Below are 25,866 nucleotides of genomic sequence, written 5' to 3' on the forward strand. Positions count from 1 at the left end.
CTCTGCTCCTCCCTTATTTGTGCCCTCTCTATCTCTCAAATAAATAAACTTAAAATTAAAAGACCTGAATCGGGAAGAAATATAAAATTTAAACAGACTAATTGTTAGTAACAGTAATAAAAAAAACTGCCAACAAACAAAGTCCAGGATCAGATGGCTTCACAGGTGAATTCCCCCAAACAAAAAGAGGAGAAAGAAGTTTCCTGATCCATTCTAAAAGGCGAGCATTGGGCGGGTAGAACTCCCCTATGACCCAGCAATGGCAATGCTAGGAATTTACCCAAGGGAAACAGGAGTGCTGATGCATAGGGGCACATGGACCCCCATGTTCATAGCAGCACTCTCAACAATAGCCAAATCATGGAAAGAGCCTAAATGTCCATCAACTGACAAATGGGTCAAGATGTGGTTTATACAATGGAATACTACATGGCAATGAGAAAGAATGAAATCTGTAGCAACATGGATGGAACTTGAGGGTGTTATTGCTGAGCACAATAAGTCAGGCAGAGAAAGGGAGAAAGGGAAAACATGATACCATATGTTTTCACTCATATGTGGAACTGGAGAAATTAACAGAGGACCATAGGGGAGGGGAAGGGGAAAATAGTTAAGGAGAGGGAGGGAGGCAAACCATAAGAAGACAAACGCTGAGAACAAACTGAGGGTTGATGGAGGGTGGGGGAGAGGGGGAAAAGGGGTGATGGGCATGGAGGTGGGCATTTGTTAGGATGAGCACTGGATTTTATATGGAAACCAATGTGACAATAAAGTATATAATAAACAAATAAAATGATATAAAATATTGGATAGAAATACTTAATGTTTATCTATTATCTAATCATACCCATGAATATTCTTTATTGACTTAAACACCATCTCTGTGTTCTTCATTATCATATGCCTTCATTATCATATGCTATTCCTGGTTAATTTTGTAACTCCCACACAAGAAAAAGGTAACAATACTGTTGTTACTCAGGATGCCATGGCTCTTAGGACATACTGGCATTAAACAACATAAATCTGTTGAGTTCCTTAATACCATTTAATCTTGGTTACATCATTGCTAATGACACTGTATCTTTCATTATAATGTCTATGAACACTAATTTCCATTGTCTCTGTCAAAGTTTGTGAGATTTTTGTTTGAAATCTCAAGCCTCGGGGCGCCTAGGTGGCTCAGTCAGTTAAACGTCCGACTTCAGCTCAGGTCGGTTAAGGACATGATTCAGCTCAAGGTCATGATCTTGCAGTTCATGGGTTCAAGCCCCACATCAGACTCTGTCCTGCCTGCTGAGAGCCTGGAGCCTACTTCTGATTTTGTGTCTCCCTCTCTCTCTCTTCCCCTCTCCTGCTTGTTCTCATTCTCTCATTCTCTCATTCTCTCTCTCTCTCTCTCAGAAATAAATAAACATTTAAAATTTTTTAAAAAAGAAAAGAAAAGAAAATCTCAAGACTTAACTAAATATACGACAATGTATGAATGAGAACTTGCTTTCTGGTCATGTTAAATTTACTGTTAGGATTTCATAGCATAAAAGTAGAACACATCTTCTGACCATGTCCACTCTTAAACTCTTCACACCATTATTAGAATGTGACCTCTTTCAATGTGGAAAGCAAGCCTGCCTCTCATACACCACTACTCACCCACAGGAGGGTCTGTAACAAGAGGACAGAAATTGAAAGGCTAATTCTAAAATACATGCAGAAATGCAGGAACCCTAGGATGGCCAAAACAATCTTGAAAAAGAAAAACAGAATGAAAAACTCTTAACTTCCCAATTTCAAAACCTACTACAAAATGAGCAAAAGATACACATACATATACACATACAGAATGCAATACAGAACCTAGAAATAAACCTTAAAATAAACCTATACATCTATGGTAACCTGATTCCTGACAAGTGTGCCATGATATTTAAATGTGTAAAGAATAGTCTTTTAAACACACAGTGCTGGGGCAACTGTATACCCACATGCAAAGGAATAAATTTGGACCTACCTAACACCACCTGAAAAATCAACTCAAAATGGACCAGACATATACATTTAAGGGGTACCTGAGTCAGTTGAGCATCCAACTCTTGATTTTGGCTCAGGTCATGATCTCACAGTTGTTGGATCAAGCCACGCATGGGCCCTCATGCGGAGTGAGCAGGGAGTCTGCTTGGGACTCTCACCCTCTCCCTCTCTCATTGCCCTCCCTCCCAAATAAGTAAACTTAAAAAAGAAAAAGAGCTAAACTCCAAAACCATAAGAATAAAATATAGATTAAATATTCATGACCATATATTATACAATGATTTCTTACATATAACAAAAAAAACACAAGCAACCAAAGTGAAATAGATACGCTCTTTAAAAATAAAAATGTCTGTGCAACAGAATACAGTACCAAAAAGTAAAAAGACAATTCACATATGTGAGAAAATATTTCCAAATCATATATCTGATAAAGCTTATTTATGTACACAATATATTCAGAATTCATATAATTCAATACTAAAACCATAAATAAGCCAAGTGAAAAGTGGGTGAAAGATTTGAATAGACATAGCTCCTAAAAAGACATAGAAGTAGTCAATAAGTGCATGTAAAACAATAAGCTAAACATCATTAGCCATTAGAGAGGTACAAATTGAAATGAAAATGAGATCCACCTTCACAGGAGGTCTGTTGAAAAAAAAAAAAAACTCGGAAAGTGGGGAATAGCTACTTTGTCAAGGATATGGAGAAACCAGAACATTCATAAATTGCTAGTGAGAAGGTAACATGGTGCATCCACTCCAGAAAGCAGTCTGATGGCTCCAAAAAATGTTAAACATAGAGTAACCATATGAATCAGCAATTCCATTTCTACAGAACATAAAACAGATATTCACAGAAAAACTGGTACCTGAATTATATAGGAGTATTCCTAACAACCAAAAAGTAGAAAAATTCACATGTAGATCAACTGATAAATAGAATTTAAAATAAAAAAGTGGGGGGCCCCTGGGTGGCTCAGTCAGTTGAGCATTCGACTTAGGCTCAGATCATGATCTCATGGTTCCGTGGGTTTGAGCCCGCATCAGCCTCTGTGCTAACAGTTAGCTCAGAGCCTGGAGCCTGTCTTCAGATTCTGTCTCCCTCTCTCTCTGACCCTCCCCTGCTCATGCTGTCTCTATCTCTCTCTCAGAAATAAAAACCAAAAAGACAAAACAAAAAACATTAAAATAAAAAAGTGGTATATCTATACAATGGGGTATTATTCAGCCACAAAAAGAATGAAGGACTAATACCTTATACAACATGAATGAACACTGAAAAGGATGCTTAATGAAACAATCCAAACACAAAAGACCACATACTTTATAATTCCATTTACGTGAAAAGTTTAGAATAGACAAATCCATGGAGACTGAATGTAGATTAGAGAGTTCTGCAAATAAGGAAAGGGAAGAATGGGGATTGACTACTAATGAGTAGAGTTGACAAAAATGTTCTAGAATTAGAAAGTGGTGACAGTTGCACAACCTTACCTGATAAATATAACTATATACTTCTGAATGGTACACTTTAAAAAGGAATGTTTTTTGTTGTTTGAACTACATTTCAATATTTAAGTGTAAAGGCAGGTATGATAAAAAATGTCTCATCAAATGCAAAATATCACTAAAGATAAATTATAACGTACAACCAAACAGAAATCCTATAGCTGAAGGGCTCCTGGGTGGCTCAGTCAGTTAAGCATGACTCTTGATTTTGGCTATCTCACAGTTGTGAGATTGAAAGCAAGTGACCTCAGAACACACACAAACCCACATGAAAAAATACTGTCAATGAAAGTAATTTTTAAGTAATATAATGTTTACTCTTTGTCTTAACTGATTTTAAAAACAACTGCATAAAACAGTCTGTATATAATTGTACTGCTGCACCTATAACATATAGAAATGTAATACATCTGTCAATAATACAGAAATGGTAGGTGCAAACAAACTGTACTGAATCAAGGAAATGTTCACCACATGATAATGTGATTCCATGGAAACAAATGAGAACAATAAATGATAATAGAGACCATATAACACTTTATAAAAATATACTCGCCCTCCTCTCCACTTCTTTTTTTTTTTTTTTTTTTTATTTCTAGGAGAGAGAGAGAGAGAGAGAGAGAGAGACAGCGTGAACAGGGGAGGGTCAGAGAGAGAGGGAGTCACAGAACGAAACAGGCTCCAGGCTCTGAGCTGGCAGTCAGCACAGAGCCCGACGCGGGGCTCGAACCCACGAACCGCGAGATCATGACCTAAGCGAAAGTCGGACGCTTAACCGACTAAGCCACCCAGGCGCCCCTCCACTTCTATAAAATACATAAAACTATATCAATTCATAAATGGGAAAAGGCGTTAATGGTTTGCAACATAGGCAAATATATGTAACAATAACAGCACAAAAAAGTGTTTAAAGAAAACAGAGCTATATAAATTTCTGTCTCACTGGAATAAAATTATTATATATGAGGGACATTCAGCTAAATTAATATATATACAGTAAACATTAGAGCAATCTCCGAGAACATAAAAAACCTTGGAGGAAAAAACCATTAAAGGAATTACGTTACAAGAGAAAACACCAATTTCCTGCAAAAACAAAAATCAAGAAAAAAAACAGAGAAAGAATTAAAAATAAAAACCTTGACATAAAAAAAATAAATAAAAAGTGGAGGAGTATAAGGACTTCCAGGGAAGATAGTGGAGTAGGCTTACCTTACCCACAGATACAACTAGGATCTAATCACACCACTGTACCTAACCCAGAAAACAACCCAAAGACTGGCAGAATAAACTCCACAACTAAATAGAGATGAGGCCACATCAAAGAGTCAGAGAAAAATTGGAAAGCTAAATGGGTTCTCAGAACTGGGGCTGGGGGAACACCTGGAAAGAGAAAAGAAACAGACTCTCACATTGGGGTTTCCCGCAAGGGGAAGACAAATCCCCATACCATTTGGATTTGAACGAGAGGCATTGAATTTCATGAGTTCTTACAACCAGCAGGACTTAAAACCTAAAGTCTTAAAAAATCAGCCAGCTTGGCTCTGGGAGAACAGGGAGGACAAAAAGAAACTGGGTCCCTGCCCTTAAATAGACAGCATAACAAACAGCCCCCTGGAGATGCAGCACAGAAGCAGCAGCTAGAAAGGTGCCTCTCACATGAAAGTGAGAGTTATTTACTAATCCTAGAGCCTGACCTGGAAGGGACAGAAATTGCTGGGGAATTCCTACAAGAACAAAGGAACAAGGAGGTGCCACTTCCCTGCCCCACCCTCCAGGCAGTTTAAACATCTGGTCACCTTGGGACCAGATAAAGGGACTTGCTACAAAACTTGTTAGCACTGCCACCATCCCCTCCTTCCCCTCTCCCCCCACCAAATCCCCTACTGTGCTTACATCAATCCACCCCTCTGAACAGCTTACTTCATTCTGTGCATGGTAGGGTCCCTCCCACAAAGGAACGGCTGCATACAAAGTTTCCTAGCACTGCCAGCCAATCCAATCCCAGCCGCCTCCACCTCACCCCCCACCCTCCCACTCAGTGCTGTGCTTCCTTGAATCAACCCTTTCCAATATGCATTTGGTGAGAGCCTGTAGACTGGTGCCGCAGGCCTGGCAGTGTGTCCAGGACCACTCCAAAGTTACTCCTGCCCTGGACAGAAGGAAAGATACCACATACCAGTCAGACAAAGGCTCCAGGAGCAGGCTGGAAGCACACAAGTGGTCTGACTACAGGTCCCGCACACCAATAAAACTTTCTCAGGGGATAACACAGGGAAAGCACCCTGCAGTTTGGTACAAGTCTGGCAAATGTACAGTCTGACTCAACTCAAGCCCAAGGCATCCCACTGACTCACTAACACCACAGGGAACAACACTGCCTACAACAGGCAAAGAGCAACTGCACATGATTGGACTGAAAGAACAGCAGAGCACCCGCATCACAATGAGACACACCTAAAGTACCAGGTTGTAGTAAACAGGGGTGAAGACTACATGGCAGGGCACTATAGGACTTCAGAAGGCCATTACTTTTCAGTGAAGAAGATATAGCTGCCTTTCCTAACACAGAGAAACACAGGCAGAGATTTAGACAAAATGAGGAGACAGAGGCATGAGATCACTAATGAAAGAACAGGACAAAGTCACAGCAAGAGACCTAAGCAAAGTGGAGATAAGTAATATGCTTGAAAAAGAATTTAAAGTAATGATCATAAAGATATTCCCTGGATTTGAGAAAAAAAGTGGAGGGCATCACTGAGATCCTTAACAATGAGCTAAAAAAGAATCAGAGATGAAGAACAAAATAAATGAAATTAAAAATACACTAAATGGAATAAACAGACTAGACAAAGCAGAAGGACAAATCAGCGACAGGGAAGAAAGAATAATAGAAACTAATTAAAATGAGCAAGTGAGAGAAAAAAATGTGCAAAATTAGAATAGATTTAGGAAAATCAGCATACTATCAGGCATACTAACATTCACAGTATAGTGATTCCAGAAAGAGAAGAGAAAGAAAAGGGGACATAAAACTTATTTGAAGAAATAATAGCTAAAAACTTCCTGAATCTCAGGAAAGAACTAGAAATCCAGATCCAAGAGGCACAGAGATTCCCCCAACAAAATCAATCCAAGGAAGTCCAAAACAAGGCACAAAGTAATATAGATGAAAAAAGAAATGATAGAGAATCTCAAAAACAGCAAGAGAAAAGAAAGCAGTTATATACAAGGGAAATCCCATAGGCTATAAGCTCATTTTTCAGCAGAAACTTAGCAGACCAAAAGCAAGTGGAATGATATATTCAAAGTGCTGAAAAGAAAAAATCTGCAGCCAAGAATACTCTATCCATCAAGGCTATCATTCAGAATATAAGGAGAGAGTTTCCCCAGATAAACAAAAGTTAAAGGAATTCATGACCACTCACCCAGGCCTACAAGAAATATTAAAGGGGACTCTTTGAGTGGAAAAGGCCACAAGCAAAAATAAAGAAAATAGGAAGCACAAAACAGTAAAAATAAGTATATCTACAAAAATCTGTTAAGGGACTGACAAAATAAAAGGATATAAAGTATGGCACCATATACCTTAAATGTAGGGAGGAGAGGAGTAAATAATGGGTTCAAAGTTAAGTGACCATCCACTTAATATAGACTGCTACATTCGGAAGATGTTATACACAAACCAAATGTTAACCACAAAACAAAAACCAGTAATACATATACAAAAAAATAAAGAGAAAGGAACAAAATATATCACTAAAGAAAGCCAAATAACTGTGAGAAGAGAATAAGAAAGGAAAAGAGAAAAACTAATAACCACCATAAAACAAATACCAAGATGGCAATAAATAAATACTTACTGATAATTTGGAATATAAATGGCTAAATCCTTAATCAAAAGACATAGGGTGATGAAATGAACAAAAAACAAGACCCATCTACATGTTGCCTATAAGAGACTCATTTCAGGCCTAAAGACACACACAAATTGAAAGTGAAGGGATGAAGAAACATTTATAATGCAAATGGATATGAAAAGAAAGCAGTGGTAGCAATACTTACATAGGACAAAACAGACTTTCAAATAAAGAGTGTAGGGGCACCTGGGTGGCTCAGTCGGTTTAGCATCTGACTTCGACTTAGGTCATAATTTCACAGTTCGTGGGTTCAAGCCCCGATCAGGCTCTGTGCTGACAGCCAGCTCAGAGCCTGGAGCTTGTTTCAGATTCTGTATCTCCCTCTCTCTCTGACCCTACCCTGCTCATGCTGTCTCTCTCTCTCTCTGTCAGAAATAAAACATTAAAAAAAATTTTAAATAAAGAGTGTAACAACAAGAGACAAAGGACACTATGTAATCATTAAGAGGACAATCCAATAAGATATAACAATTATAAATATTTATGCACACAACATAGAGGCACCCAAATATATAACGCAATTAATAACAACATAAGGAAACTCACTGAGAAGGTAACACAATAATCGTAGGAGTCTTTAACACCCAACTTACATCAATGGACTGATCATCTAAACAACTTCAACAGGTAGACAATGGCTTTGAATGAGACACTGGACCAGATGGATTTAACAGATATATTCAGAAGATTACATCCTAAAATAACGGAATACACATTCTTTTCAAGTGCACATAGAACATTTTCTAGAACAGATCATATATAAGGCCACAAAACAAGTCTCAACAAATTCAAAAAGATCAAAGTCATCCCATGCAACTTTTCTGATCACAACACTATGAAACTCAAACTCAATCACAAGAAAAAAAATCTGGAAAGACCACAAATACATGTAGGTTGAATAACATGCTGCAAAACAATGAATGCTGAAGTCAACGAAGAAATTACGAGGAAATTAAATATTCATAGAGACAAATTAAAATAAAACACAATGGACCAAAATCTTTGGGATGCAGAAAAGATGTTCTAAGAGGGAAGTTGATAGCAATACAAGCCTACCTCAAGAAGCAAAAAAAATCTCAAGTAAACAACCTCATCTTACACCTAAAAGAGCTACAAAGAGAACAAACAAAACTCAAAACCAATACCAGGAAGGAAATAATAAAGATTAAAATTGAAATGAACAAAAGGAAGGAAATAATAAAGATTAAAATTGAAATGAAAATAAAAACCAAAAAAAAAAAAAAAATAGAACAGATCAATGAAAACAGAAGCTAGTTCTTTGAAAATATTAACAAACTTGATAAAACTGTAGCCAGAATAAAAAAAAAAGAGAACTCAAATAAAACCAAAAGGAAACAGAAATAACTGGTACCACAATACAAAAGATTATGAGACACTATGATGCAAAATTATATGCCGAGAAATTAAGCAATGTTAATGAAATGGATAAATTCCTAGAAACACATTACCTCCCAAAACTGAATCAGGAAGAAACAGAAAATTTGAACAGACAATTACCAGCAACAAAATTGAAGAGTAATCAAAAAACAACCAACAAACAAAAGTCCAGGACAAGATGGCTTCACAGGTGAATTCTACCTTTGAATTCTACATTTAAAGAAGAGTTAATACCTCTTCTCAAGCTATTCCAAAATATAGAAGAGGGAAGAAAACCTCCAAAAGCATTCTGAGGTGCCTGCATTACCCTGATACCAAAACCAGGTAAAGACACTACTAAAAAAGAAAACTACAGGCCATTATCTTTGATGAAAATAGATGCAAAAAATCCTCAACAAAATGGGAGAAAACAAAATCCAATAATACTTTTTAAAAAAAGTCATACACCACGATCAAGTGGGATTTATTTCCAGGAAACAAGGGTGATTCAATATTTGCAAATACATAACTGATACCTCACATCAATAAGAGAAAGAGTAAAAACCAAATGATTATTTCGAGAGATGCAGAAAAAGTATTTGGAAAAAATACATCCATTCATGACAAAACCCCTCAAAGAAGTAGGGTTACAGGGAACATAACTTACCATTATAAATGCCTTACATGAAAAACCCACAGCAAACATCATACTTGGGGAAAAACTAAGAGCTTTGCCCCTAAGGTCAGGAACAATACAAGGATATCTACTCTCAACCCTGTTATTTTACCATACTACTGAAGTCCTAGCCATAGCAATCAGACAAGAAGAAGAAATAAAAGGCATCCAAATTGGTAGGAAGAAGAAAATCTTTCACTATTTACAGATGACAAGATACTCTATACAGAACACTTGAACAAACTCCACCAAAAACTGCTACAACTGATAAATGAATTCAGTAAAGTTGTAGTACACAAAACCAATGTGCAAAAATCTGAAACATTTGTATACTCCAACAAGCAGCAGCAGGAAGAGAAATTAAGAAAACAATCCCAATTATAACTGCACCAAAAACTATAGCAAGATACATAGGAATAAACCCAAATAATGGAAATAAACCAAAAATAAAATGTTTGGAGAGGATGCAGCATGCAAACATAAACCATAAGAAAGCTGTAGTGGTTATAACATCAAACAAGAACAACTTTTTAAAAATATTTTTAGAGGGGCACCTCAGTGGCTCAACTGGGGTAGGCATCCAACTTTGGTTCATGTCATGATCTCGTATCTCATGAGTTCAAGCCCTGCACTGGGCTCTGTGCTGACAGCCAGGAGCCTGAAGCCTGCCTCAGATTCTGTGTCTCCCTCTCTTTATGCCCCTCCTCCACTCATGCTCTCTCTCAAAAATAAAACATTAAAAAATAAAATAAAAAGAGTACAAGAAATAAAAAGGTATATTTTATAATGATACAAAGTAGTTCATCAAGAAGATACAAAAATTATAAACATGTTTGCACAAAAAAAAATCAAAATATAGGAAGCAAAAACTAACATCTGAAAAGGGAAACTAGTACAATTATTGTTGCAGACTTAACTACTCTACCTTCAGTAACGGATTGGGAAACTCAGCACAAGATCAACAAGAAAACAAAAGAATTTAACAGCATTATAATATAATTAGACCAAATAGACAGCAAAAGAACTCTCCACACGAAAGCGTGAATATACATATTCTTTTCTTTTGCATATAGGACATTCTCCAGAACAGACAATAAATTAAACACAAAAAAAGGTTTGATGAAGGTAAAAGGACTGAAATCTATGTTTGCTATTCAAACAAGAATGGAATAAAGATAAAATACAATAGCCACTAGAAATTTGGGGAAATTACCAGTATAGAAAAAATAAACAACACAGTCCTAAATAATAAATGGGTCAAAGAAAAGATGACAAGAGAAGGCAGAAAATCATTAGAAAGTAATCATAATGAAGACACAACATACCAAAACATATAGGAATATAGCTAACACTAAGGCTTATCAGAATTAACCTAACCCAATAAACCAACAGAAACTGGTTTCTAGCTAGAAATGTATATTTTAAGAAAGGAAGAAAGAAATAAGAAAGAAAGTTCTCAAATCAATAACCTAACCTTTGATTTTAAGACAATGGGAAAACAAAAGCATATGAAACCTAAACTAAGTAGAGAAAAAAAGAGAAGATTAATACAAATTTAATCAAATAGTCAAGACAAAAATATTACATGTCAGCAAAAATGAAACCTGATTCTTGGGAAAGATTAATACAACTGACAAACATTTCGCTAGACTGATGAAGAGAAAAAGAGAAAAGGGTCAAATTGCAAAAATAAGGAATGAAAGCTGAGAAATCAACGCTGATCTTACAGAAATAAATAGCTAAAAAAGATACAGCATAAAGATATGAAAGCAAACAAATTAGATAACTTTGAAAAAGACAAATTCCTAGAAAAAAACATGAACAACCAAAACTGACTCAAACGGAAAAAAAAAACTTGGAATAGAACTATAAAAAGTTTTAAAACTTCCTAACAAGAAAACCCTAGTATATCTGTCTTCCCAGGTAAATTCTACCATTTACAGAAAATACCTATTCTTTACAAAGTCTCAAAAAAATTTTAAAAGAAACACTTCTAGTTATGGGTTGGATTTTGTCCTGAAAAAATTCATATACTGAAATCCCAACTCCCAGTACATTAAAATGTGACCTTGATTAGAAATAGGGTCATTGCTGATGCAATTAATCAAGTTACTATGAAGTTACTCTGGAATAAGGTAAGCTCATAACCCAATAGGACTAATGTCCTTATAAAACAAGGAGATTTGGAAATACACCCACCAAGAGATGGTCATGTGAAGACTGAAATTTTCTGCCACAAGCCACTGAACTACCAGAAGTTTGGAAAGAGAATGGAAACAATTCTTTGTAGTACCTTTCAAGGGCCCTGGTGACACCTTGATCTTGGACTAACATCATATTTTGGATTACAAAACAAATCTATACTTTTTAAAAAGACTGAAATTATAAGAAGCATTTTCTCAAACCAATATGGAATTACTAGAAATCAACAACAAAATATAGAAAATTCATATATATGTATAATAACACATTTTTTAAAAAAGTTTTATTTATTTTTGAGACAAAGAGAGAGCATGTGAGTGAGCACATAAGCAGGGGAGGGGCAGGAGAGAGGGGGACAGAAGATCCAAAGTGGGCACTGTGCTGACAGCAGCAAGCAAGCCCAATGCAGGGCACGAACTCAGAAACCCTGAGAGAATAACCTGAGATGAAGTCAGACACTCAAACAATTGAGCCACCAAGCCACCCCTGATATTATACGCTTTTATTAACTTACATGTCAAAGAAGAAATCACAAGAAAATTAGAACATGTATCAAGATGAGTGAAAACAACAAGACAACATACTGATACCTACAAGATTAGGTGAAAGATGTGTTCAAGGGAGATTTAGCACTGTACTGTCTACTTTTAAGAAAAAAAAGAAACCCAAGGTTAGCAGAAGGAAAAATAATAAATTAAGATTAAATTACAGAAAATAAAAATAGGGAAAAAAATGACACCAAAAGTTTTCTTATTTTCATAAATAGTTTATTCTCAAGTTAGTTTCCATGTAACACCCAGTGGTCATCCCAACAAGTGCCCTCCTCCATGTCCATCATCCCCCCTTCCCCGCTCGCCAACTGCCATCAGCTCTCAGTTTGTTCTCAGCATTCAAGAATCTCTCATGTTTTGCCTCCATCCCTCTCCCCAACTATTTTTCCCCTTCATCTCCCCCATTGTCCTCCATTAAGTTCCTCCTAATCCACCTATACAGGCAAACATGTGGTATCTGTCCTTCTCTGCCTGACTTATTTCGCTCAGCATAACGCCCTCAAGTTCCATCCACGTTGCTACACGTGGCTAGATTTCATTCTTTCTCATTGCCATGTAGTATTCCATCGTAGAGATACACCAGATCTTCTTGACCCATTTGTTAGTTGATGAACACTTAGGCTCTTTCCATGTTTTGGCTATTGTGGAGAGTGCTGCTATGAACACTGGGATACATGTGCCCCTATGCATCAGCACTCCTGTATCCCTTGGGTAAATTCCTAGCAGTGCTATTGCTGGGTCCTAGGGGAGTTCTACTGGTAATTTTTTGAGGAACTGCCACACTGTTTTCCAAAGGGGCTGCACCAGTTTACATTCCCACCAACAGTGCAGGAAGCTGCCCATTTCTCCACATCCTCACCAGCATCTAGAGTCTCCTAATTTGTTCATTTTAGCCACTCTGACCGGTGTGAGGTGGTATCTCAAGGTAGTTTTGATTTGTATTTTCCTGATGAAGAGGGACGCTGAGCATCGTTTCATGTGTTTATTGGCCATCTGGATATCCTCTTTGCAGAAGTGTCTGTTCATGTCTTCTGCCCATTTCTTCACTGGGTTGTTTGTTTTTCAGGTGTGGAGTTTGGTGAGTTCCTTACAGATTTTGGATACTAGCCCTTTATTTGATATGACATTTGCAACTATCTTTTCCCATTCCGTCAGTTGCCTATTAGTTTCACTGATTGTTTCCTTTGCCGTGCAGAAGCTTTTAATCTTGATGAGGTCCCAAAAGTTCATTTTTGCTCTTGATTCCCTTGCCTTTGGGGATGTGTCAAGTAAGAAATTGCTGCAGTGGAGGTCAAGGAGGTTGTTTCCTGCTTTCTCCTCTAAGGTTTTGATGGTTTCCTGTCTCACATTCAGGTCCTTTATCCATTTTGAGTTTATTTTTGTGGATGGTGTGGGAAAATGATCTAGTTTCATTCTTCTGGCATGTTGTGGTCCAGTTCTTCAAGCACCATCTGTTAAAGAGGCTGTCTTTATTCCATTGGATACTCTTTCCCGTTTAGTCAAAGATTAGTTGGCCATACATTTGTGGGTCCAATTCTGAGTTCTCAATTCTATTCCATTGATCTATGTGTCTGTGTTTGTGCCAATACCATACTGTCTTAATGATGACAGCTTTGTAGTAGAGGTTGAGGTCTGGGATTCTGATGCGTCCCATTTTGGTTTTCTTCGTGAATATTAATTTGGCTATTCTGCGTCTTTTGTGGTTCCATATAAATTTTAGGATAGTTTGTTCTAGTTTTGAGAAGAATGCTGGTGCAATTTTGATTGGGATTGCATTGAATGTGTAGATTGCTTTGGGTAGTAATGACATTTTAACTATTTATTCTTCCGATCCAAGTGTCTTCTTTCCATTTCTTTGTGTCTTCGTCAACTTCCCTCATAAGTTTTCTATAGTTTTCATCATACAGATCTCCTATATCCTTGGTTAGGTTTATTCCTACGTACTTTATGGTTTTTTGTGCAATTGTGAATGGGATCAGTTTCTTGATTTCCCTTTCTGTTGCTTCGTTGTTGGTGTATAAGAATGCAACCGATTTCTGCACGTTGATTTTGTATCCTGCAACTTTGCTGAATTCTTGGATCAGTTCTAGTAGGCTTCTGGTGGAGTCTGTCAGGTTTTCGATGTAGAGTATCATGTCGTCTGCAAAACGTGAAAGTTTGACTTCTTCTTTGCCGTATCTGATGCCTTTGATTTCCTTTCATTGTCTGATGGCTGATGCTAGGACTTCCAGCACTATGTTAAACATCAGTGATGGGTGTGGACATCCCTGTCGTGTTCCTGATCTCATGGGGAAAGCTCTCTGTTGTTCCCCATTGAGGATAATGTTAGCTGAGGGCTTCTCATAGATGGCTCTTATGATGTTTAAGTAGTTCCTTCTATCCCGACTTTCTCCAGGGTCTTTATTAAGAAGGGATGGTGTATTTTTTCAAATGTTTTTTCTGCATCTATTGACAGGATCATATGGTTTTTATCTATTCTTTTGCCGATGTGACGTATCAGATTGATTTGTGAATACTGAACCAGCCCTGTAATCCAGAAATGAATCCCACGTGATCATGGTGGAGAATTCTTTTTATGTGCTGCTGGATTCGATTTGCAGGTATCTTGTTGAGGATTTTTGCCTCTGTATTCATCAATGATATTGGCCGGTAGTTCTGGTTTTTTTGCTGGGTCTGTTTGGCTTTGGAATCAATATGATGCTGGCTTCATAAAATGCATCCAGAAGTTTTCCTTCGATTTCTATTTTTGGGAATAGCTTGAGAAGAATGGTTATTAATGCTGTTTTAAATATCTGGTAGAATTCTCCAGGGAAGCCATCTGGCCCAGGGCTCTTATTTATTGGGGGATTTTTGATAACTGATTAGATTTCTTCATTAGTTATGGGTCTGTTCAGATTTTCTATTTCTTCCTGTGTGAATTTTGGTAGTGTGTGTTTAGGAATCTGTATATTTCTTCTAAGTTGTCTAGTTTGTTGGCATATCATTTTTAATAGTATTCCCTGATAATTGCTTGTATTTCTGAGGGGTTGGTTGTAATAAGTCCATTTTCATTTATGATTTTGTCTATTTGGGTGTTCTCTCTTTTCTTTTTGAGAAGCCTGGTAGAGGTTTGTCAATTTTGTTTAATTTTTCAATAAACCAACTCTTGGTATCATTGATCTGTTCAACTGGTTTTTTTGGATTCTATATTGTTTATTTCTGCCCTGATTTTTATTATTTCTCTTCTCCTACTGGGCTTGGGGTCCTCTTGTTGCTCTCCTTCTAGTTCCATTAAATGAGCTGTTAGATTTTGTACTTGTGCTTTTTCTAATTTCTTGAAATAGGCCTGAAATGCAATGTACTTTCCTCTTAGGACTGCCTTTGGCGCATCCCATAGACTTTGGATTGTTGTACTTTCATTTTCATTTGTTTCCACATATATTTTATTTCTTCTCTAATTGCCTGATTGGCCTATTCGTTCTTTAGTAGGGAGTTTTTTAACCTCCATGTTTTTGGAGATTTTCCAGACTTTTTCCTGTGATTGATTTCAAGTTTCATAGCACTGTGATCTGAAAGTGTGCATGGTATGATCTGAATTCTTTTATATTTATTGAGGGCTGCTTTATGTCCCAGTATGTGATCTATTTTGGAGAACGTGCCATGTGCACTTGAGAAGAAAGTGAATTCCATGGCCTCTGGATGTAGAGTTCTAAATATATCTGTCAAATCCATCTGGTCCAATGTGTCATTCAAGCACATTGCTTCTTCAGTGATTTTCTGTCTAGATGATCTATCCATTGCTGTACGTGGAGTATTAAAGTCCCCTGCTATTAGCACATTCTTATCCATATGATTGTTTCTGTTTATGATTGTTTTATGTACTTAGGTGCTCCCTTATTTGGTGCATAGACTTTTATAATTGTAAGCTCTTCTTGATGAGTAGACCCTGTAATTATATAATGCCCTTCTTCATCCCTTGTTACTGACTTTATTTATTTATTTTTTTTATTTTGCATTTATTTCTAAGAGAGAGAGAGAGAGAGACAGCGTGAGCCGGGGAGGGTCAGAGAGAGAGGGAGACACAGAATCTGAAGCAGTCTCCAGGCTCTGAGCTGGCAGTCAGCACAGATCCCGACGCGGGGCGAACCCACGAACCGCAAGATCATGACCTAAGCGAAAGTCGGATGCTTAACCGACTAAGCCACCCAGGAGCCCCTGCCTTTATTTTAAAGTCCAGTTTGTCTGATATAAGTATGGCTACTCCAGCTTTCTTTTGACTTCCAGTAGGATGATAGATATTTCTCCATCCCCTTCCTTTCAATCTGAAGGTGTCCTCAGGTCTAAAATGAATTTCTTGTAGACAGCAAATAGATGGAGTTTGTTTTTTTATCCATTCTGCTACCCTATTTCTTTTGATGGGAGTATTTAGTCCATTTACATTCAGTGTAATGTTATTGAAAACTACGGGTTTAGAGTCAGTGTGTTCTTTGTAGGATTCATGCTTGTAGTGGTGTCTCTGGTACCTTGTGTTCCTTGCAACATTTCCCTCAGAGACTCCCCCTCAGGATTTCTTGTAGTGGTGGTTTAGTGTGATGAATTCTTTCAATTTTTGTTTATTTGGAAAGACTTTTATCTCTCCTTCTATTCTGAATGACAGGCTTGCTGGATAGAGGATTCTTGGCTGCATATTTTTTCTGACACATTGAAGATTTCCTGCCAATCCTTTCTTGCCTGCCAAGTTTCAGTAGATAGGTCTGTCTCCACTCTGACAGGTTTCCCTTTGTATGTTAGAACCCTTTTCTCTCTAGCTGCTTTCAGAATTCTCTTTGTCCTTAAATTTTGCCAGTTTCACTATGATTTGTCGTGCAGAAGATCAATTCAAGTTATGTCTGAGGGGAGTTCTCTTTGCCTCTTGGACTTCAATGTCTGTTTCCTTCCCCAGATTGGGGAAGTTCTCTGCTATAATTTGTTCAAGGACTCCTTCAGCGCCTTTCCCTCTCTCTTCCTCTTCTGGAATTCCTATGTTACGGATATTGTTCCATTTGGTTGTATAACTCAGCTCTCAAAGTCTCCTGTCACACTTCTGGATCAGTTTATCTGTCTTTTTCTAGGCTTCCTCTTTTTCTATAATTGTGTCTTCTAATTCACCTATTCTCTTTGCCTCTTCGATCGGTGCATTGGACGCCTCCATTTTATTATGCATCTCACTTACAGCATTTTTAAATTCATCACAACTATTTTTAATCTCCATAATCTTTGTATCAATAGTTTCTCTGATGTCTTCCATGCCTTTCTCAAGCCTAGCAATTAATTTGACTATTGTTCTAAATTCTTGTTCAGTTAGGTTCTTATCTATTTTGAGCAGGAAGCTGTCATTTCTTCCTGGAATTTCTTTAGAGGAGAGTTCCCCCATTTCATCATTTTGGCTAGTTTTCTGTCTCCTGTTAGTTTTAAAAGCTTCTTATGCACTCTGCACCTGCAAGTACTGCTGTATTAAAGAAGGCTCTTTGGACTGTCCAGGGCCTGTCCATTCAGGAAGTGTTCTTTTAATGGTGTCTTGGTCTCTCTTGTTGGAACTTTGGTTATTTTATTTCCCTACTCATAGTGGTATTTGGGGCTCTCCACCATGTGTACTTTGGCTTGTTTTTTGAGGTAGCTCTGGAAAAGAAAGCAGAAGACAAACACACAGGGAACACAGGCACACAAACACACAGACAAATCCAACAAACATGCAACCCGAAAGGGAAAAAGAAAGAAAAAAGAAGGGGGGGGAGAGGAAGGAGGAAAAACAAATAATAAAAATAAAAATTAAATAAATAAATAAATAAAAAAGAAGAAGAAGAAAAGAAAAGAAAAAGAAAAAAAACCCAAAAGAAGGGGCGCCTGGGTGGCTTAGTCGGTTAAGCGTCCGACTTTCGCTTAGGTCATGATCTCGCGGTTCGTGGGTTCGAGCCCCGCGTCTGGCTCTGTGCTGACTGCCAGCTCAGAGCCTGGAGCCTGTTTCAGTCTGTGACTCCCTCTCTCTCTGACCCTCCCCTGCTCACGCTGTCTCTCTCTCTCTCTCCTAGCAATAAATAAAACATTAAAAAAAAAAAAAAAAACCCAAAAGACAAAGCACAGTCTAAAAGCATAAAACCAGAATTACCAGCTATAAATAAAGAGCCAGGTTATGCAGTTCTGATGGAAGAGCATATACAAAGAGTTAAATGACAGGGTGGGGAGGAAGTGAAATTGAAAGAGAAATGGCCACGCAGAAATACTAAGAGGCTTAATTCAGAGAGAGAAAGAGGAGAATACGTTAAGAGGCAATGAGAAAGAAACAAAGATAATGTTACTCAGCAAAACTAAATATTCTAATTACTCCATTGAGAGAGAGAGAAAGATCGCATTGGAGATGTAGAATATATATCTAGAGAATGGATTAAATGTGACTGTTTAAGCAAACCAGTGACAAGTGCCCAGTCCAGCAGAGGGGATGGATAGTAATGAGACAAGTAAAAATATATCTGAATAGAAAGAATTGATCTAGAATTAATCATGGTAGTGCATCCATGTTGGTTTTGCCCTGGGCTCAAGGCAAAAAAAAGGCGGCTCTCTACCGGAGATGGGCGTGGTTTGGTGTAGGCGGGTCTTAGCCTCCACTGCCTCCTAAGGCGGCTTCCTGATGTTCTGCCTTGGTGGTTGTGAGGAGAAAAATGGTGGTGCCCCAATCCCTTCTCAAACCAAGTGTTGCAACTCACTCTTTTGTGTCCAATCTCCCTGTGCCATGGGCGTAGCCAAGGTGGGCCATGCTCTATATCCCAAGCCATGCCTCGTCTCCAGATCTTAGTCTGAGCACCCCATTGATACCGCCTGAAATATAAACCTACAGGCCAAGTCCCTCAGCAGTTTCAAGCCTCTCATCTCCCCACTGGAATTCGAGCCAAGGCAGAAGAGCGGTGGAGAGGCTTCAGGCACCCCCCTTCCCCTCCAGATCAAGCTGGCGAGCAGAGGAGCAGTTTCTCCTGGTGTTGCCTGAGACCAGTGCATCGGGCTCAAGGTCAGCAGCTCAAGGTCAGCTGCACAGCTGGAAACCGGATCCCTCTGTGTCCTGAGCCAAGGTTTTTCTCTTCTCCAGGGACAGGGACAGTTCCTTGAGCAATTTCAGCCATTCTTTCTTTTCCCCTCGACTCACCGCAGCTCCCCACAAAGGGGGGTACCTCCAATCCCTCCGTGTCTCTGGCCCCAGCCTGTTTTTATCTCTTCCCATTCACACTCACACTATAAGGTTTTCTCAGCAGACTCTGTCTCCTTTTCCTCCCAAACTCCTGTATTATGTAAGGATTCCTATGGCTTCAGGCCTTCTCCGTTTGAGATGGGGGCAAGTGAAATGTATGGAGCTCCCTACTTCTCCACCATCTTGCCTCCACCCCCAAAAGTTGATTCTTTAAAAGATCAATGAAAATGACAAATTCAGCTAGATACTCTAAATAAATCAAATTAAAAAGACAAAAAAGCAAATGAATCAGAAATGAAAGTAGGAAAAGTAATACCAGTCTCACAGAATAAAATGAATTATAAGAGAATACCAAGAATCAGGGTGCCTGGTTAGCTCAGTCAGTAGAGCATCTGATTCTTGATTTTTGGCTCAGGTCTTGATCCCATGAGCCCTGCATCAGGCTGTGTGCTGAGCATGGAACCTGCTTGGGATTCTAGCTCACCCTCTGCCATTCCTTCTCCCCTGCTTGTGCTCTCTTTCTCTTAAAAAAAAAAAAAAAAAGCTCTGAAAAAAAAGAATACCATGAACAAGCTGTACACCAAGTTAGAATAATGTATAAGAGACAAGCAAATTCCTAGAAACATAGTAGAAAGTCCTTCTCTTAAGACATGCAAGACTTAGATGGTTTCACTGGTTATTATTTCTATGAAACACTTAAAGAAGAATGAATACCCCTTGGGTAAATTCCTAGCAGTGCTATTGACAGACGAATGGATCAAGAAGATGTGGTTTATCAGAATACGTACAGGAGGATTAGGAGGAACTTAGGAGGAACTTAAGGAACTTAAACTATTTGTAAAAAAAAATTTTTTTAATAAAATTAAATTTAAATTAAATTAAATTAAATTAAAAAATAAAAAAAAAGAATTAACACCAATCCTTCTGAAACTCCTCAAAAAATAGAAAAGGAAAACTTCCTAACTCACTCTATAAGATCAGAATTACCCTGATACAAAGGCCAACCAGAGACATTATCACAGAAAAAGAAAACTACAGATTAATATCCCTTAAAATATAAATCCAGCCGCATATTGAATGAATATGTACCATGATCAAGTGAGATACATCCCAGCAATCAAAGAGTGGTATATATATATGTATGAAAAACAATTAATGTAATACACTACCTCAATGGAATTGAAGGGGGAAACGTAACAGGATCATTTCAATTAATGCAGAAAAATAACTTGACAAAACAACTCTTTAATGATTAAAAAGAATCTAGGAATAGAAAGGAACTTCCTCAGGGTACCTGCATGGCTCAGTCGGTTGAGCATTCAACTTTGGCTCAGGTCATGATCTCACGGTTCCTGAGTTCGAGCCCCACGTTGAGCTCTGTGCTAACAGCTCAGAGCCTGGAGCCTGCTTCGGATTCTGTGTCTCCCTCTCTCTCTGACCCTCCCCTGCTCACGCTGTCTCTCTCTCTCTCTCAGACATAAATAAAACATTATTTTAAAAAAAGAAACTTAAACAGACTTCTTTAAGCTGAAAATAAAAAGTGCAAATTCATAAGAAAACATATTAAATCAACCTCGGAGTTTTCTGTACCAGCAGTTTTCAGGTGGCTTGGAAGATGACAAAAGCTGTGACAGCAGAGAACAAGTTCCAAATCATTAGGAACCTCTACCTGTGCAGTTTTACTGTGAAATAGAGGGGGAACAACCCACATCTAAAAGAGGGTCACCATATAGTAGGAGCAAAAGTGTCTCTGTTTCCACTACACCAGGAGCAGCTGAGCCACCACCAAAGTAGCCATGAGGATGAAGATCACTTCAGTGTGCATGGCTTCCTGACCACAGTGCTTGGTATACACACGTGTGTTCTCAACCCTCCATTGTTCCTCTGGGGAGGAGGCTGACATAACAACCTCATCCAGCTTCTGTTTCCTAGCAGCACTTCCTCCAACCTCAACCTCTACCACTGCCGCCATTTTCATTGCTAGTACAGACAACTCCAAGGTCAGCCTATAAGTGGTTCCTGTTAATCTATAAAAATCATCTATACCACCATCATTGTTGGCTAAGTGGCTTCATGTTTACCCTCTCTGATCTCCATTTATTATTCAAAATCAAATCAGAAGATGCCATGGACTTTGGCATTTCTCTCCTCTTCAGAGGCCTCTACTATGGAGTTCTTGAAGGAGACTGCAGAAACGTGTGCAGACTAGATGGCATCAATCATAGCGTTCTACAGTGAGTTGCACATGCCTATTAAACATCTCTTTGTGTGTGTGCCATGTGTGAGCAGCAGATCTTTGTGGATGTCAGTGAAGAGGGTGTCATCAAGAACATATATAAGCAGTCTTACAATCAAGTATTCCATGAGTTCTGCATCCTCGGCTGGTGCATTATCAGAAAGAAGTAGGCATGTCCCTATTACAAAGAGAAGGCAAACCTCAAAGGATGTTCAGCAACCACTAGGAGAGGCCTCACATCATGTATGGGCAACTGATGGGTTGGGTTCAATACTTGGTAGCCTAGCATCCTGTCATCATTGGCCTGGTGTAGGCATCAACTACATCCTGGGCCTGGAATAGTCATGAAGACAAGCATCTATTCACTATGGACCTAGGGCACTCTCCTCCCTGCCCTCCAAGATGTCCTGGGTAGGAAAGACTCAAAGGCACTTGGGCCACTCAGGACCTCTCCAGCTGTGTCCCAGCTGGGGAGGAAAATGATGGAGAGCCAGCCAGTGGGGCTGTCAGCAGTGGGGGGCTTCTTAAAAGAAAATTATTTTGATAAATTAAAAAACAAGAAAAGATATGAAAGCATAAATATCATTAGTAAAGGTAAACATATGGTAAAAATGATGGATTAATCACTTATAAAGCTAACATAAGAATTAAAAGACAAAAGTAGTAGAAATAAGTATAACTATAATGATTAGTTAAGGGATACACAAGATAAAAAATATGTAAAATGTGACATGAAAACCAAAAAACATGGGGTAGAAGAAGTAAAAATGAGGAGTTTTAGAATGCATTCAAGCTTACATTATCAACTTAAAATAGTTATAAATAAATAGAGGTTGTTATACTAAGCTTCATGGGAACCACCAGGCAAAAACCTATGGTAGATTTCCAAAAAACTGTGAGAAAGGAGATTATTCTCTGAGCAAACAAATGGCAGATGATGTCAGCGCTCTAAGAGGGCCAAGGGCATTGGAATGGGAGGTCACAGTGGCTTCCATGGCAGTTTCAGCAGCAGCAACTGGACCAGGTACATGGCCACAGAACTCACAGAGGTAAAGCCAAAGACAAGGAGTGGTTCCTCACCACCAAGCTGGGCTACCTGGTCAAAACATGAAGACTGACTCTCTGGAGGAGATCTATCTCTTCTCCCTGCCCATCAAGGAATCTGAGATCATTATTTTCCTGGGGGCACCCCTCAAAGATAAAATTTTGAAGATTATGCCTATGCAAAAGCAGACCCCTACTGGTCAGCAGACTAGGCATTTGCTGCCATTGGAGATTATAATGGACAGGTCGGTCTGGGTGTTAAGTGCTCTAAGGAAGTAGCTACTGCCATCTATAGGGTCATCATCATGGCCAAGCGTTCCATCATCCCCATGCGGCAAGGCTACTGGGGAAACAAGACTCGCATTCCCACACTATCCCATGCAAGGTGACTGGTCGCTGTGACTTTGTGCTGGTCCACCTCATCCCTGCCCCAAAAGGCACTGGTACTGTCTCTGCCCATGCCCAAGAAGCTACTAATGATGGCTGATATGGACAACTGCTACATCTTGGCCAAGGGCTACACTGCCACTCTGGGTAACTTCACTAAGACCACTTTTGATGCCATTTCCAAGACCTACTGCTAGCTCACTCCTGACCTCTGGAAAGAGGCTGTGTTCACCAAGTCTCCCTATCAGGAATTCACTGACCAGCTTGTAAAGACACACACCAGAGTCTCCGTGCAGAGGACCCTGGCTACAGCTGTGGCCACCACATAGTTTTAACAAGAAAATAAAGTGAATTAGAGCCTATTAAAAAAAAAAAAAGACGAAGAAGAAGAAGAAGAAGAAGAAGAAGGATTGTGAGAAAGGAATCTAAGCATATCACTAACAAAATCATCAAACCACAAAGGAAGAGACCAAGAGAAGAAAGACACAGAAAGGAACTACAAAACAGCTAGAAAACAATGAACAAAATAGCAATAAGCACATACTCATCATAATTACTTTAAATACAAATAGGCTAAATTCTACAATCAAAAGACATAGAGTGACTAAATGGGTTAAAATCCTCCAGAATAGATCATATGTTAGGCCACAAAATGAGTCCTACTAAATTTAAAAAGATTGAAATTATATCAAATCATCTTTTCCAACCACAATAGTATGAAACTAAAAATCAAGTATACACTGCTTACAAGAGACTCATTTCAGATTTAAGGACATACACTGACTGAAAGTGAAGGGATTAAAAAGATGTAACATTTGCAAATATTTATGCACCCAAACTAGCAGCATCTAAATATATAAAGCAAGTATTAACAGACCTAAAGGGAGAAACAAACAGCAATACAATAATAGTATAGAACTTTCATACCTCATTTTCATAACAGATAGATCCTCCAGACAGAAGATCAATAAAGAAACACTGGACTTACACAACACATTTACCAGATTAACTGAACAGATATATACAGAACATTCCATCCAGTGCAGCAGAATACACATTCTTCTCAAGAGCACATTGAACAACCTCCAGAATAGATCACATGTTAGGCCACAAAATGAGTCCTACTAAATTTAAAAAGACTGAAATTATCAACCATCTTTTCCAATCACAACAGTATGAAACTAAAAATCAACTACAAAAAGAAAACTGGAAAATTGACAAATATGTGGAGATTAACACATACTACTGAACAATGAAGAAATCAAAGGAGAAATAATAAGATTCCTTGAGACAACAGAAAATGGAAATACAATATACCAAAACTTATGGGAAACAACAAAAGCAGTTCAAAGAAAGTTCATAGAGAGAAATACTAACCTCAAGAAAGAAGAAAAATCTCAAATAAACAACCTAACATTATACTTTATGGAACTAGAAAAAGAAGAACAAGTTAGGTGCAAAGTTAGTAGAAGAAAGAAAATAACAGAGTGGATATAAATTATATAGACTAAAAAGATAACAAGATCAATGAAACTAAGAGCTGGTTCTGTGAAAAGATAAATAAAATTGGCAAACCTTTAGCAAGACTCAGCAATAAAAAAAAGAGAGAGGACTCAAAATCAGAAATAAACACAAAGAATCACAAAATACTACAAAGAACAATTATATGCCAACATATTTTACAATCTACAAGAAATGGATAAATTCCTAGAAACATTCAACCTTTTAAGACTGAATCATGAAGAATAAAAAATTTTAACAGACTGATTACTCACTAGTAAGGACATTGAATCAGTAATCAAAAATCTCCCAACAAGCAAAAGTCCAGAACCAGAGGCATTCACTGGTAAATTCTACCAAACATTTCTCAAACTCTTTCAAAAATAGAAATTATGGGTACACTTTCAAACTCATTTTACACACAAGAAAAGACAACATCCCTGATGTATGTAAATGCAAAACTTCTCAATAAAATATTAGCAAACCAAATTCAACAATACATTAAAATTCTCATTCACCACAATCAAGTGGGTATTGTTTTGGGGATGCAAGGTGGTTCAACATCTGCTAATCAATCAATGTGATATACCATATAAATAAAACAAAAATCATTTGATCATCTCAAAAGATGTAGAAATAACATGACAGAATTCAACATCCATTTATGATCAAAATACTCAATAAAGTGGATATAGAAGGAATGTACCTCAACATAATGAGAGCCGCATGACAAGCCCTGCTAACATCACTTTTTCTCTAAGATCAGCAACAAAACAAGCATGCCAATTCTCATCACTTTTATTCAACAGAGTACAGGAAGTCCTAGCCAGTGCAATTAGGGAAGGAAAAGAAATAATAGGCATCCAGATTGGAAAGGAAGAAGTAAAATGATCAGTATTTGCAGATGATATGATATTACATATAGAAAATCCTAAAGATTCCACCAAAAAACGGTAGAATAAATGAATTCAGTAAAGTTGCAGAATATAAATATGCAGAAATCTGTTGCATTTCTACACACTAATAACAAAGTAGTAAAAACAGAAATTAAGAAAACAATCCCATTTACAATTACATAACAAGAATGAAATACCAAGAAATAAATTTAACCAAGGAGGTGAAAGACCTGTACAATGAAAAATGTAAGACACTGATTAAAGTAATTAACAAAGATAAATAAATAGATATTCCACTCTTTTGGATTGAAAAACTTAACACTGTTAAAATGTTAAT

General features: G+C 37.9%; 2 pseudogenes; both read left to right on the plus strand.

Moving 5' to 3' along the window:
* Positions 1 to 21,539: 21,539 nt before the first annotated feature.
* LOC120224657 lies at positions 21,540 to 22,044 on the plus strand (annotated as a pseudogene).
* A 60-nt stretch (positions 22,045 to 22,104) lies between these two features.
* On the plus strand, positions 22,105 to 23,462 carry LOC120224661 (annotated as a pseudogene).
* The last annotated feature ends 2,404 nt before the right edge of the window (positions 23,463 to 25,866 follow it).

Source organism: Hyaena hyaena, unplaced genomic scaffold, assembly GCF_003009895.1.
Source record: "Hyaena hyaena isolate Hyena2069 unplaced genomic scaffold, ASM300989v1 scaffold_1218, whole genome shotgun sequence".
In the NCBI taxonomy this organism is placed as follows: domain Eukaryota; kingdom Metazoa; phylum Chordata; class Mammalia; order Carnivora; family Hyaenidae; genus Hyaena; species Hyaena hyaena.